The following is a 16431-nucleotide window of genomic DNA, read 5'->3' on the forward strand; positions in this document are numbered from 1 at the left end:
GCCCACACCGAACTGCCAGGCCAGGTCCTCCCTGGACCGGAAACAAGCATCCTGGGACCGGTTTTAGGGTATGTCACCCTTCTTCAGCCAGGATAGCTTAATTCCAGTGGCACAGTGAGCAAGGGACCCATGTCTGGGCAAACCCATCCCACTTAGGGCGAAAAGTGTTACAGCAAACAAATGATGGATGAAATGCTGACAATGTAAACATTCTCCCCCAGTCAAAAGATCAGTTGACTGGGGTTGAGTACTTGCAATGTTCAACACTCTGTCCTTCATCCCCTTTGGTTTTGCTTTGTTCACCCTAAGTTGGCAGGGTATGCCCAGACGTGGGTCCCTTGCTCATTTTGCCACTGGATTCAAGATAGCCTGGCTGACGACAGCTGATTAGCCAGAAACCTGTCCCAGGATGCTTGTTTCCGGTCCAGGGAAGACATAGCTTGGCAGTTGGGTCTGGACTGTTCCCATGAGGCACAGGGTCAGACTGATTTGCATATGGCCGTGTCTGAACTGGGGTGGCGGAGTGAACTAAAGAATGATGATGAATTAAACCCAGATCAGTTGACTGGGGGTGAGTGCTTGCAATGTTCATAAACAACCTGAACGTTCAGGTAAAAAGAACCTAACCTGGGGGTGTCAGAAAATCAATTGGATTCCGAAAATCACCCAAAACAAGGAAGAAAGGGGCAAAACTTTTCCTTTCTTGAGTCCCCTCACTCACTAGGGTTTCCCCACGGTGACATGCTTCATCATTGGGGTCCTCTCAGTCCTCTTCGGGCTGAGGCGTGCTGCAACTTGCGGATTACGCAAGAGCACTCAAAACAAATTATGTGTAGTGCAAGTGTAGTGATATGGAGTGGGACAAGATAAATTAAAATAATCAACTAGTGGTCCAAATACATTTTATTCTTGCTCCTAGCTAATTGGTTAAAAATGGGGTGATATGCTAAAAGCCCTAACTATAATGGATAGGTGTACTTAGCATATGGTCAACTAGTTTCGAGCTTCCCCAGCTCTTCTTCAGGACTACACTGGGACCAGCCCAGTGCAAAAACCACTCCTAGTAGACCTAATTACAGTGAAACAAGTGAAAACGCTGCGACTAATAAGCATGCGTTACAAATAATACATACGTAAGTATACGTCTGGCAATGTCTGTAGGGTATAAAAACACATATATTAAAGGAACAAAAAAATCATATGCAATGTAAATAGAATCAATAGTGATCATACTATACACCAGTGTTGGTACACTCTTTTTTTCTTTTTTCTATTGTGCCGCTATGTGGTTATCCAAGAAAATACATTCTTCATGCAGGCGCTGTGCTACAAGGTGAGAAAAAATCTATGAATGCACACAATGCACATAAAACAAACATGCGTCTGACACAACATACAACACATATAAGACTGACATATGCATGACATTACATACATCTTAGGAAGCAACACTATGCCTCATGGTCAACGGAGGGGGTGCGGAGATCTTGTACACCTAAAGAGATGGTACAAGTAATCGTTAATAGAGTGGAGCTCCGTATTCTTGGCAGACCTTAAGCGGGAAAGAAAACGGAAAAAAGTACGATCTCCGTGGTTAAGGAGGACGTGCGGCTAACGTCAGTCCTGTTTCTATGTCTTGTGATAGCAGCAATATAGCTGCTGCACGCACGCTTCCCAGGCTGGTAGTTTCTAGCGGACTAAGCAGGAGTAAGAGGAATAACCCGTTAACATCAGGTAGGAGACGCATTGTACAGCGATTCTGCTGGCTGAATGTCTCGAGTAGGTCTCGAGCCCTTCTAGTGATATTTTGACGGCTAATGGAGGATTTTGTACTCGCAGCTTGCTCTCATGGGCAGTTTGAATTTTAGAGTGATTGTCGGCAGGGAACACGCCCGATCTTAAACAATGTTACATCACTGGGTCAGTGTATTTCTCTGCTTGTTATCATGTGCGTTGATTAGCTAGTGAAATGAATTTAACCACGGTTTGCCATGTGGATTGTATGACTCAATGCCGAGGCCGTTGTTCTTTTAACAGATTTGACCTAAGTTGGGGAACTAAATCTGACTTGCTTTATGCATTTCCAGTTGAATTCGTATCCTGATGGTTGTACTTACTTCAGCAGCGGTACATGTAAAGTTCCTACCTTTAAGTCAGGTGAGCCATCAAGTGGGTTATTTCCAATCTGTCATGCTGTCTAACTTTTGTCATACCAATTGAACAGCTTTCTAACTTACCCCTATTGGGTTTATATTCATAGCATTTGACAACAGATCTCGTCAATCTAAGCGTTATAGAAACAGAAAAAAGGACCTACTACGTAGACCAAGACGTATCTGCCTTCTAGTCAAGTTCTTCTATGACCCTGGTAATTAATTAATTTTTTATGGGCGCAATGCCATAAATGATTATATCATTTTTTGTATTTACTTTATGCGTATTCATGTGCATATATGTCACCAGGTAGTCCCATCTGATTGATATCGAGTGGCAATTGCGATAATAGAGTGAACATCAGTCTCATCACCTACAATCTAGGTGATTTCTTGGGGAAACTTTTGTTTTCCATTTCTCAAAATCTTTAACACAGCTTAGATATTGATTGATATTTATTTAATTTTAGGCTGTTATACACCCTTTGTGTCCTGAAGAAGACCCGATATGACTATATACAACGAGTGGTTGATATAGGGTCGAAACGTTGACGGTTCTACAGTTCCCCATCAATTGGAATTCCTTGTGTACAATATAAAAAACTAGGACATGTGCCTTACAAGGTTTATTCTTTGTTTATGACGAAATTTGGGACTATTTACAACAAAAAGTTTGTTGTAATTTTTGTATTTTGTGTATATTCTGATTTTATTGTTAATCACTGACATATACTGTAAATACTTACACTTTCACAATCACACCCAGTCACTTTATTCACTTTGTCACTGCGTCGTTTTTCAAAAATATTGTATATACAGCCTTTCATTTCCTGTCCATATCCAAATGAGTTGATATCCAATAGAAAATATAAAGAATAAATTGTTTGTTTTTTGAATTACAAGTCATTGCGAAATAATGATTGTTTGGTTGATTTATTAATGCTGTGTTTTCTGTTTTTTGTTTCTTGATTTCTTTTGATTTATGTTGTTTGATCTATTCTATTGAAAATAACTGTTTCCCTTTGGAACCACTGTTTATATTACGTTGATAAAGGCCCAGGTTCCTTGGGTTATAGGGTTACCCCTGTTTATTTAACTTTTGACTTCCCCGGGGGGCTACCCACTTACTTGTACGTTGAAAACCACACTCTGGTACACCTACTAGAGCCCAAGCCTCACGGACCGCATACTGTGTGGTTCCGGGCGAGGTGCTTGTTATCTACGCGCATTTCCGCATGGAAAGCAAGAAAGGACTTCCCGGTGGAGGTCCTTTCCGTGGTGGCCATGTTGGGAAAGGGAAGAAAAATTGAGTTGGTAAAGTAACTAAATGTTCATTTGAACATTGATAGTTATAACAAATCGTTAATAGTTAAACAAGATAACGGGAGGGCTGATGATAAAGAATAAAGTATAACAGGTTTGCCATACATACTGGATGACAAACCGTTGTCTCGAAGAATGTGGCCATGATGGAACAGGGTGAAAAAGACTGATGTTCCTGCTTACACTGGGAGTGTAAAATATTTAGGGAGATAATCATATAATACGCCTCTCGTGTAGAAGTTGATTAGGAAAAAATGAGTTAATGTATATAACCATGATATTATTACAGGCCGGTTTGGAAATTATTCCAGGGAGATGGACAAACAATCGAGAAAAAAACCTTTCAATAAAGTTACATGATTCAGGAAATGAAAAAAAAAGCGGTGGCTGCAGAAAATGGTATACATTAAAAATGTTGTATATATCAGCCCTAGTTTGAAGTAAAATGTCCCCATGGTATGTCATCGTTAAGACCATTAATGTCAGACCGTAGCTTGAAAACCCAACGTTGCTCTTTTTCATGCAGTTTTCTTTCAATGTTGGGGTGGTTGTCAACATGTTCAAGAATGACTCAGCTAAAGTCATTGGGTGTGTGTTGTTGTTCCAGGAAGTGTGTGGTCATTTTTGTGTTATTACCTTTACACCTAAAATTGCTTCGGTGTTCTGTCATTCTTGTGTTCACCTTTCTTGTGGTCATCCCTACATAATGGAGGTTGCACACGCAGGTGATAAGGTATATCACCCCGGTCGTATTGCAATTGGTGAACGATCGAAGGTTCCATGTTATGCCATTGTTATAGGTGACAGTTTTGGTTGCACTGCTTAGGTGACACACGCTACAGTTACCGCATGGGTAATTGCCCTCAGGTAATGTGTGGAGCAAGCGTACAGGTCCGACAGTCTTCGTAGGGTTAGGCCTGGTGTGTACCAGATAGTTTCTCAAGTTTTTTGCTTTTCTGTTGCTGAACATAGGTTTTTGTAAATCCAGACCTCCACTATTCAGGATACGCTAATGTTTTTTTATTATTTTTGTTACTTGGTCTGATGCAATGTTGAAGGTAGTGATACAGATTTGTCTTTTCTGATTCTTTTCTGTATCCTCAGGTTTGTGTTCTAAGAGGGCTTCTTGGTTATTGTTGGAAGCTCTTTTTTGTGCCTTAGACACAAGATGTTGAGGGTATTGTCGTCGCACAAGTTTCTCTGACAGATCCTTTGCTTGGATGTTGTAATCATGTCGTGTGGTACAATTGCGTCTTAGGCGCAAAAATTGTCCGAAGGGGAGATTGTCTTTCAAACTTCTTGGATGGAAACTGTCATAGACTAAGAGGCAGTTTCTTGCCGTAGGTTTGAAGTGTGTAGTGGTAATCAGACGACCTTCATGTGCTGTTATATTGAGGTCAAGAAAAAACAGATTTTACCTACTCAAGGTGAAGGTAAATTTCAAAAATGGGTCTTGTTGATTGAGCCAAAGTAGGAAAAACTCAAAACCAGTCTCGTCACCTTCCCAAATCAAAAACACATCATCGATGTATCTTTTCCATAATTTGATCCTGTCGATGTGCGGATTGTTATTGTGGAGGATCTTGTGTCGTTCTAGGTGATGTACATAGAGCCCAGCTACGCTCGGCGCAAAGGTGCTTCCCATGCTCCAAAGGCCCCAAAGGCGAGACCTATTGGCTATGCCAATACTTGTTTCAGTTTGTTTTTTTGTGTGCAGTTTTTTGGCCGGTTTTAGTGTTAGGTGGGCCAGTTTTTACAGTCAATTTCCCTTTTATTAAAAAAAATATTGCCTGCATCAAGCACACCTGCAGTCCCCCATACCTTTTTAAAAAAAACATATACAACTTGTTTTAATAAAGTACAAAAGAGGCCTGATTCAGAAAAGTGTGCCACTGTTTAGCTATCTGATTCGCTACCAGAGGCCAAATTTATTTTGCTGCCCGGGACCATTTTTTGTGCCAGTCCGACACTGGCGACACCCACTTTCCATAACAATTTTGTACTCAGTCATTGCACAGCAAAACAAACATGCAACCCTATGCGGCCAGGGGTAGTATGTTATGTATGCAATGTGCATGTGACTCCGGAATCTGATAAAAACCAGTGTAGCAGAAGGTGACGCACAGAATCAGCCTTTTGAATTTTGCAGAAGCAGAAAAATGTGTTCAGGCTTGCAGTATAAAATTAAAGCAAAGGCTCGCTTTTAGAGTTCAATCGTTGTGTCCGTACAGCAGTTAACTGGGAGAAGCGCGCTGTTTGTCACATGAACGTGAACAGAGAGCAGCACTTACTACCTGAACCCTCCCAGCCTTCTTTGCCAGGCGACTGACATCCACCATAACATTCGGTTGTTGATATTTTTGCAGCGTTGCCTAAACAGTGGTCAGTTTGCTTGGCACAGACATAAATAAGCACAGGCTTGCTGCTGCTGGTTAGAAGCTGTTCTCATCACTGCACTGCGACCTGTGGACGTTCATTAAGATTCTATGAAGGTGAAAATGCTTAGCCCATAAGAATGAGCACTTCCGATTAATTACGGCGGTCAAAGTTTTTGTTACTATTCGACTTAGAGAAAACCGAGCATCAGTTGCTGAAATATTACACAAGATCGCATCTCACGCTGCACTCGCAAAAAAAAACATGGCGTTGAAAAAACTAGAACCTCAACACTAAAAAATGCATTTTAAGAACCTTTGTGCGATCATATATGCTCATACCAGTTCATACCAAGTGACATGAAAGGGCCAAGCTGGGGACCAGCTTGGATGCAATGACGTGGACTTAAAAACCTAATACCGTGAACCTTGGTCACTATAAAGTGCTCTGACATCGTCTTTAGATTCTGTCGGCGCTACACAAAATCAGAAATCGATAAACTGTAGAATGAAGTGTAGAATCTGGATGAGTTAAACCTCAGAGGCTTCACTGATGTATTTGTATTAAAACAAGAAACACAAGTGGTATGCGCGTGCGAAAAGTGAAAGTAGGCTGCGCGTGCAAGTGAAAGTGATCGTGGCTGGCTGTACATATTGCAAAGCTGCCGGCTACGCGCGTGCACGCTCGCGTGAACGCAAGTGCTAGGCCAGCCAGCAGCACTTTGAAAACTCATCTACAAAAGTCTCTCCGAGCAGCGCATGCGCGTTGACTCAGCGAGACCTAAAATCTAGGGCCATCCTCGTCGCAGTTCCAGTAAACCACAACTAGGATGACCCCTCCCCCCATGTCACTTTAAGGATTGTGGGGCCCCTGGGCAATACCTATTTTGGGGGCCCCTGTTAAGAACAGCTTTGAATGTTATTACCCTTTTCCTTCTAACTCATGGTGCAGAAAAGGATTGAATTATGCAGATGACACTGGGGAGAGAGATTCAGAGATTATGGTAGGCAGAGACAGGGAGAAAGGCTTACAATGAGAAAAAGAAGAGATAGAAGTCAAATAGAGAGAAAGTTCCATTTCGAAAGGGGGCCCTTGGAAGGGGGTGGGGGAGGGGTTTTGGCAACTGCCCACTTTGCCCATGCCTTAAAACATCTCTGAGACCACCTCCCTCTAGGTCATTGAAGCCACTGTCTCCAGTCCAGAACGCTTTACCCTCACATCATTATTTTCAGATGTGTTTGAATAATGTATTCACTGGAAGCAAAACAAGACTCCACTACCCAGAATGCAGTAGGTGATTCCATGAAAATCCATGACTGGAAACAGTGTCCGTAATGTCCTTGAGGGAGTCGGTCACCCTTACCCCATCCAGGTGTGGCATTCTGCAACAGCAGATCATCATTTATGATAAATAACTGATTATAGTTTGAACTGTTACTTTTCTGCGACTCCCTGGTACCGTTTCATGGATCACACCAGGATCTGCTAGTATGACTATCGGGGTGCACTTGCATTTCTGCGGGGGACACATCTCTACTCAATAGACGCTATGAGCCTAGACTGAAAATGTTGGATGATTTTATTACAAAATCTAGGCTCCCATAGATTTTGATTATTGGCCATTTCCATGTAAGCCAACTTTAAAACTATTTTCATCTAAATTTGGAAGCTTGATGGATGTTGGTTATTTTTCATTCTCGAATGAAGTAAAACAGGGTACTAGAGTCATGCATAAATCTAAGAGAAATACAATTAGCAACCCCAGCTGTTGCAAGAATCAAGAGTGTTTCCAGGTTTACACATCATTAGAATGTATACAATGGCATAGAGCTGCACTAAGACATTCCCGGGCTTGGATGGGGATGGAAAGGTACAATGGGATAGTGTGATACAACCAACAAGACATTATTACGCTTGATTAATGATGGAAAAGTACAATGGGACATTCTGAGGCTTGATAAATAATGGAAGAGTAGAAAGGGATAGCATGAAACAACCAAAGGGCATTCTAAGATGGGATTATTGAGGGAAGAGGGCCATGGGATGGAGAGGTGCACCCAGTGAGATAGTCTCAGGCTTGATTAACAATGGAAAAGTATCTTTGGATAGACCGGCACCACCACCGAACCATCCTCTGGTGTGATCAATGATGGAAACGTACAATGGGTTAGGGAGGCACAAACATCAGGACATTCTCAGGGTTGATTAATGATGGAAAAATACCAAGGATTAGAGATGTGTAGCCAAGCGGGCAGAGTTTGGCGATGAGTGGAGATTGACGTTCTCTGAGTGGCTCAGCAGACAGCCTTATCTTCTGCAGTATGAGCAACAAGCAGGTAGGCATGCTTGATATCACAACGGGGATACTAAGGGACAAATTATTCTGTGCTATCGCTGTGGCGCAGTTGGTGAAGTGCTGCCCAGCACCCTGCAACTTACTTACATCAAACCAGCTCCGCAGTCAGCTGTCAGCTGCCATGCCACTGGTGCTTGGGGATCTGCAAGATCCCGAAGTCTGGGAAACTGACACCACCGATGCTGCCCCTCAAGGGAGAGATGGCCCAGTCGTTTTAGGGGTGCTGGTACTACTGCTGCATCCCACCTCCCTAAAACATCGGCACTGCTGGCCAACTGAATCATATTACTTCATTGTATGTACTGAGCACTGAAAACCCTCACCAGAAGTTTATGGCCTTACAGTGCCATAGTTTGTTTTCAATGACTATAATGATCAGCACCAGAGGCCCATAGATGGCAGACATCTTGGTTTGGGCACATAATTCATGAGAAACACACTGCATGTCACTAGTGCCTCCTCCTCAGGACAATAATAAGGTCGTTCTCTTAGTGGCACAACTGATATCTAGTGACGATGCAAGAGCATTGCACCTGTAGATGCATTATGCATAATATCAGCATTTCTCATCTCTGAGATTGGGCAAGACGTTTTACTACAGGCTCCTATTGATCAATACATAGACACTAGATTGTATTGATCTGCAATACCTTCATTTTTATAATGACCATACTAATGTCAAGGGGCAAGGCAACCCAACAGCTTTCTTTTTCGCCGGCACTGACAGGCGGCAGGAAAATTATCTCCCCAGCAACTCCTGACCAAGCCATGGCCTTGATAACCCTAGCTACCCTTATGATCAAAGCGTCAAAAAATACAGTAGACTCATCATTGGCGGAAATGGTTTGATAACTAAAATCAATGCAGACAGATTTATTGCACTTCAGGACCCAACTAAGCAAGTCAGAGAAATGTCTTGAAACTTTACAAAGGAAGGACACCAGACTGGACCACAGATAAATGGTATTTACAGTGGAAGGTTATAGATTTAGAAGACAGAAGAAGGAGAGACAATGTCCGCCTATACGGCTTTTCTGAAATTGAAGGAGAGAATGTGTCAGGCTTTCTGGTGACTCTTCTGTCCAAGTTGTTGGATGTGGATTATTGACAACCTCAATAATTCAAGATGCCACAGACTAAAATTGAGAATGGGCTCAAACAGAAATTCACCAAAAACCAATACTGTGCCTTCAACCTCATCACCACATGAGGCTCAATCTCCAAAGAGCTCATCATCATGGCCCCCATGTTTACAAGGGCTCCAGACTCCCTTTCTCTGCTGACTTCTCCTATGAAACAAATGTGCTCTTGGAAAAATGTCTTGTCCTCTGCCTGAAATTAAAACCAAAAGGAATTAAATACAGCCTCAGAGATCCAGCAACTATAATTATTGGGAGGAGAACACAGGAATTTAAAGAGCCTCAGGAACTTCAATCTTTGCTGGAATCACTCGATCAACATCCCAAGTAGGTGCTGCCTACCTCTCATAGAGAAAATGAAGTGACAGTAGGTCTCACTCAGTCCACAGCAAAACCTCTAATTCAGACACTGGTTCTTTGCAAATGAGACACAGGCACCTCCCCAGATAGTCTTCTCAGGAAGATGCCCCTTCTTGAGGAAGATACAAGTCTATATCCCCCTTTAAGGCTGAGAATCCAGCTCACAATCAGCCCAGCTGACGATGTTTGAAGAACTCCCTAGAGTTATTCCTATCTTACATTACGCTTTTAACGATTGATATACTATACAATCATTGATATAAAATACCTTGAACATGTAGGGCCACACATTTCTAAATAGTAGGGCAGCCCATGGACTATCTGAAGGAAAACCCACCCTAGAGCTTAGTGCTGTTTGTTGCTTTAAGGCTTCAGTGTTCATATCTGAGGATTAAGCTTCTCTTGTTGTCTCTTGTTCTTATCATATGAATCAACGCTATGGAGCTCCATACTCACTCTTAACATTCTGATTACTTTTAGATCTTACTGGAGCAGTGCTCACAACCTGATAATGTCTATATCTAGGGCCCTCTTCCTGTGGTCCCTCAATATGACTTACAATGTTGTCAAATACATTGAACCTGTTCTATCACCTTAGGTCTATTTTTGGTACAGTGATTGTGCTACTTTCTGGCATTAGCAGTACATTAAGGGGCATATTCACAAGAACGTGTGATAACTACCGCAAGAGTAACTTAACGCAACTCTCAACATCGCAGCCCATCGCGGGAAAATAACCCCGTGTCAATGTGGAATTCACAACATGGAGGTAGCATGCGATAGTCCGCCAAAAACGCGCCCATTGTCCGCGATACAACCACCTCGACGTAGATAAAAACACAATCCGCAACACCAGAACACTCGCGATGAGCCCATCCGCGATGAGGAAAGTAGGGATAAGCACGGCCAGGACCACGAAACACACAGCAGGCGGGAATAAGCACAACTAAATCCTGAAAAAGTAAGACAGACCAAACAGAAAACAACAGCCAACCACAATGGAGGCAACCCGAGCCAGCAGACAACCCCACCAAACCCATTGGCAACAAAACATCGTACATGGCAGGCCAATTTGGACAAGGTGAATGCAGCCTCAGAGCGGAGGAGGGCAATGGCACAAAACCAGAACTCCAGCAATGATGCAAAAGGCACAAACAAGCAGAAACACACCAACAACAAGAAGGCAGCAATGCACACTGGAGGTGGGAGTCTAGCGCCACACCAGGAGCTGGATGATATGGAGGAAATGGGGTCCACCACTTCAGTCTGGAGATGGTGGCAGGACTCGGGGAATGCAAACTGCACCAAACAACAGACACAACAGCAACAGTGAGAGGAGCCAGCAGGGACTGGGGGACGGGGGAGATGGGCACAATGGCACACATGCACAACTAAGCACAGCACAACAGCAGACAAACCATGCCCACGAGCAACAACACCAACCAGGTGCATAAGTCACACAACCTGGCAATGTTACACCACTGAACAGGCACAGAAGTGAACACAATACCGCCTGAAAGGGAGAAGGGTGAGCCAAATCAGAGCTGAAGGGACATCTCACACATAATGCAGAACACACACATAGGAAGTAGAGCACCCCAACACCCAACACAATGTGGTACAAACACCAACTTGTGCACAACCAAACACAGGACACATGTGCACCCACCTGTGGCCATTAAACGGCCATACGCAGCTGGCAAAGCACGAAACAGGGACATGATAATGCACATGTACAAACACACAGTCCTGATGAAGTAGCAATGCATGGATGGCAGGGAGCCAGAGAGTCCGTAACACACATTGGCATGCAAATCAAGAGCCAACACAGTTGGAGACAAGTGAAAGTGTGGAAAGTTTATCAACAAGTGCGAGTTAGTACAGACAAGAGAAGTGCCATGACATGCAGACCAATGCAGCAGCATGTCCTAATTAGGAACGTAGGAAAGCTCCCATGTCCATCTCGGGGGAGTACCTCACCCACACAAGTCAGTGCATTGGTTGTCCGCGCCTGGAACATGAGTCCTGGCCAATGTAGCCATGTCCACTGATGTCTCTGGACTGGACTGGACTGGTGACCATATCCACCACATGCAACCATGTGTCTTGAGAAGTGCAATGGCTCACATCCAGTTGTGGCAGCAGGTACCTTGTCACTCGTCCATGAACGTGAGTGCAGCTGCGTAGGCCAACATCTCCAATGAGCGATCGTCGGCCACCACATCTGACATGTCATCGATGTAATCCATCAGCTGACCAGGGTAGATGTGCTGACTCCAACTAGTGGACCCAATGTGCACCAAAACCCAATTGGGTAGTGGCACAATGTGCTCACTGCACACGATGATTCGTGCAATCTCCCAGGCTGGCTGGCGTTGAACAGCGTTAGTGGCACCACGTGTGACCGGCTGGCGTTGAACAGGTTAATGGCACCACGTGTCGCCAGATGCCCATATGGAACTATGCCTCACTGATCGGGGAGGGTCTGGTGCTGTGGCTGCTGCCCAGGCTTTGGGGTCACTGCCATTCAGGACTCAGGACACAGTTTCACATATGGGACCTACTGGGCTGAAGAGGATTCCGGTGTAGTATGTGATTGCGGAAGGAGAAATGTGGGCCAGCATCGGGGGGGCCAGCAATGGTCTGCGGAGGCTGCAGAATTCACAGAACTGGTGCTTGGGGCTTGCACCGGCACGTGGTGGACCCTCCTTGACACAAGCCGGTGTCGGCAGGTGATCAGTGTGGCCTGGCTGCGCAGGGGCGGGCCTGGCGGTTTCGGGGTCCAGCGGGCCGGTAGGTGCACAGGATCGCAGGAAACTCTGCTCACGAAGACGGAATCGGCATCGTGGTGTGGTGAGAAGCACCGCCCTGGCAGAGACGTTGGGCTTTCCGGAAGTGGACCAAGCCCAGGGATACGTGCTTTTTATTCAAACCCCTGCACTGGCCTGCTGTACGCCGGGCAATCCCGCTCCGCTCATGCTTATGGGGAGGGGACGTAACAGGCAACATTTGCGTGAACTCCCCCACTGGCCGGGGGGACATGGTTGCATCCACTGTCCACCACACTCCATACACCAGTGGTGTGTGTCGCCATTGATATGGGTGTGTTCTGTATACTGCGGTCTGTCCAGCACATCTCCGCCACTCTTGGCATTGTGTGCTTTCCCAATCATGGTTCTCCTGCATCCTTCACACATTCCTGGTTGCAACCTCTTCCCATATTGGGCTAGTGTGTGGCTGAGGTTCCATGCCGTTGATGGCTCATGTTCAGGCCTTGCCCAGGTTACCATTGTGAGTTGTTCTGTCATGTCTGTTGGGTGGGCATGTTGTTTGGCATGTTGGTTTTGATTTTGTGACGTGTGCATTGCCAGAGTTGTGAGTTGTATGGTTGTGGAGTTGATGTGAGTGGGGTGTTACTTTTGAACTTGCCAGGGGGCTGTGCATTTCCCTTGGTGCCATCCAGGGGATGCTGGTTGCTTATGTACTGTTGGAGGTTTGAGGAATCGTGCACAGTGGCTGGGTATTTGGAGGCGAGATTGGTGGAGGTTCCACGGTGTTCGGTTGTTTTCTGCACATTGCTGTGAGACGTGTGCTTTCTGTAACAGTGATTGTGTGCTGTGTCGGCAGGGGGCACGGGTATGACATGTGTGCTGTGGATTGCCCCCGACACGTACATGCATCCAGCTATGGCGTATGGTCCTTGCTTGGTGTCCAGCAGATCCTGCGCATTGTGTTGGACGTATGGGTCTGGTGTGACAGGCTGGTGGTGTTGTCCAGGTCAGGTGTGAGGGACTTGGATGTGGCTGGCTGTGTGACTCCTCCGACTGTGGCGGGTGTTGGTTGGGGGGTACCAGGTGCCAACATGTGCAGCACAGCCAGCAGCTTTGTGTGGAGTGGGATGTTGGTTGTCCGCTGTGTTTGTGCCGTCGGCCTGTTGGGCATTCTCTTCATCTGCGCTGCCTCTGTGGTGGTCCGGGGGGTGTTCCGAGTGGGGTGGTGGCGGTCGGTGTTGTGGCCCTCTTGGGTGTTCGGGACGCATGACCTGTGGCTCCATGGCATCTGTTGCCCTTCCGATGTGGCTGTGGGCTGTGCTCCCTTTTGTGGTGCAGGCTGCGATCCGAATTAGCACCAGGTCAGAGCTGGTGTTATTTTCCTGCTACTAACATGCCTTATCGCCGGTTTTGTTTTCATATTGCAGTTCGGTCCGGTCGTTGTGAATGTTGTGGAGTTGTGTTGTTGCGGCTTTTTACACAGGAACTCCTACTCTGCATCTCATTAGCGATAGTTGCGGGGGTCATCCATGGCGATGTTTTTTGCAGCTGCTATCGCGGGTGAACTGGTGCTGTGGGCTATTAACACCGGCTTGTGAATGGGGCGATAAATTCATCGCAACTTGGCTGCGATAAAGTGCTGTTAACTCGGTGATAGTTCCTTGTGAATATGCCCCTAAGTTGTTTTCCACTTTACTCTGCCTTTTGAGTTAACCAAAAGCTATCAGGACTCCAGGTTTGAGTGACATCGTTCTGTGATATTCAGTCAGCCAGGTTTCTGCAAAGAATCCAAAATTAAGAGTGACTCAAATGTAAGCACATCCATTTTTCATGACTCCCCAGTGATTCCGAACTTCAGAACAGCCAATCAATCAAGAACAGAAATATTCTGGTGAATGTGTTACTCGCAGGCCTGAGACAATAACATTTTGAACTTGTACAGAGTCCTCTTTGAGAGAGCTGCCTCCAGAGACAGAAGAGTGTTACTGAAAAATTAAGAAAATTGCTCTCAATTGTCTGCTTGTTCATGTCCCAGCTTGTCAAACTTGTGTTTTCAATGTATCATTACCTTTTTGTCATCTGTTTGATCGGCTGGCTTCTATGCTTTCATTGCTTGCTTAAAGGGAACGACTTTTTTCTTTTTGTTGAAACACTACATGAGAGTGCATGTTTTTTCCAGCTGTCTCCCCTGTGTGGGGCATATTATCAAGGACGACGTTAAAATTATCGCCGGTTTAGCGGCAGGAAACTGCTGCTAAAGCGGCGATAATGGGCTTGAAAATATGCTCTGGAGAATTCCAATAGAAGCCCAGGTTTACGCCAGAACATGGACTTCAATTGGAATTCACAAGGGCATATTATCAAGCCCATTATCGCCGCTTTAGCGACAGCTTTCTGCCGCTAAACCGGTGATAATTTTTAACGCCGTCCTTGATAATATGCCCCTTTGTTTTTTCCCCGTTCACGTTGCTAACTCTTGTCCGTTTGCTCCTGTCCCTCACTCACAATTGTGTTGCGCTCTATTGCATCTATACGCTGCTTTCTGCCACCTCCTGTGGCCCACATGGCTCATTTTCGCTCACGTTGCTTTTCACCCACTCTTTTGCTTTTCCCTCATCCTCTCCCCAACCCTCTCATGCAACCTGATTATGACTTTTTGATTTTTTCTTAACATTATCTTAGCACTTTCTCACTGCCTTTTAAAGCAGCACTTTTAAGCTCCTTTTAAAATGTACCAATCCATCTCAAATCTGTAAGTAAAAAGACAAAACATTCCCATGTCGTTTTGTAGGAATGTGCATGTATGCTGAATAAATGTTCCTGCCTACAAAATAATTTAATGGACTCATCAACGCGCTTTTTTTCTTAAATACCATGCTGCACAGGAGGCACGGTGCTGTATTGCATGCCAAAAAAAGATTGTGGGACCTATTATCTGCTTAATGACTAAATAGGCACGGACATAAGAGTTGTGCTGCTTTGTGCATGCTGCTGAAAAGTGTATACTGGTCTACAGTGAAGTGCAAGTTCTCAGCTATCCACTAGATGGTGCTGATTACTATGTGAAAGGATGTAAACAGCCACGTACATAGCAAACTCTTTTGAGAAACCGTTCTGGTGCACTTACAACATAGCAGCGAATACACAAGAAAACATAGCTTGCATGTCTCCTTTTTTCGCTTGCAAAATAAAGAAAATTAAACAAACATGAGGACAGAAGAACACACAAATAATGTTTGTCACAAAAAACATCACAGCGGCCAACCAGCCCTTGCACTCAAAGGAGCCTACCCTAAGAGGTATCCTCTTCTGGAAGAAAACTAGAGTTGGACATTGTAATGCATGAAAAGTTCTGAGTGAAAGACCCCGTGTATTTGTATACATTCCTGTATTTTTAAAAATATTTTATCTTAAAAACAAAGGGGCAGATTTACAAGAAACTGACGCATCCTTCAGATGCATCAGTTTCCCTGTGCCAGACCTGAGAAATCCTTGCACCTCCATGGATGCGCCGTATTTACAATATGCTGCACCATGGCGCAAGGATTGACTGATACGTCAGAAATTCTGATGCATCTGTTCGTGCAAATATCACGCATTGCTGGAGTTGTGTCTTAAGCATGACACAACTCCAGCAATGCACGAGGAGGCCTGTTCCCAATACACTGCGTCACTCCTTAAGCCTACTCCAAGCAGGAGTAGGGTTTTGACGCAGTGGCGTCCTAAAAGGGGTGCAGTGAAAACTTGTAGATTTCACTGCATCACTTCTACGAGGCTTTCCTGCGTATTAACGCCCATCCTACATACATTATACCTGACGCAGGTATAATGTAGCGCAGGGCTTTCCAAGGTGATGCATTTCCCTAGATGCGTAACGTTGTAAATGGGGCGCACCGTGGTGCACTGTTTACGCCCCGCTGCATCACAAAACATGATGCAACGGTGGGGCAAAC

General features: G+C 44.9%; 1 pseudogene across 1 annotated transcript in view; it reads right to left on the reverse strand.

The window, feature by feature from the left end:
* LOC146813033 (killer cell lectin-like receptor subfamily B member 1B allele C) overlaps positions 1–16431 on the reverse strand; it is a 70177-nt pseudogene that overhangs the window by 27906 nt on the left and 25840 nt on the right. The gene's annotated exons all lie outside the window — the stretch shown is intronic.

Source organism: Triturus cristatus, chromosome 7 (genome assembly GCF_964204655.1).
Source record: "Triturus cristatus chromosome 7, aTriCri1.1, whole genome shotgun sequence".
Lineage (NCBI taxonomy): Eukaryota > Metazoa > Chordata > Amphibia > Caudata > Salamandridae > Triturus > Triturus cristatus.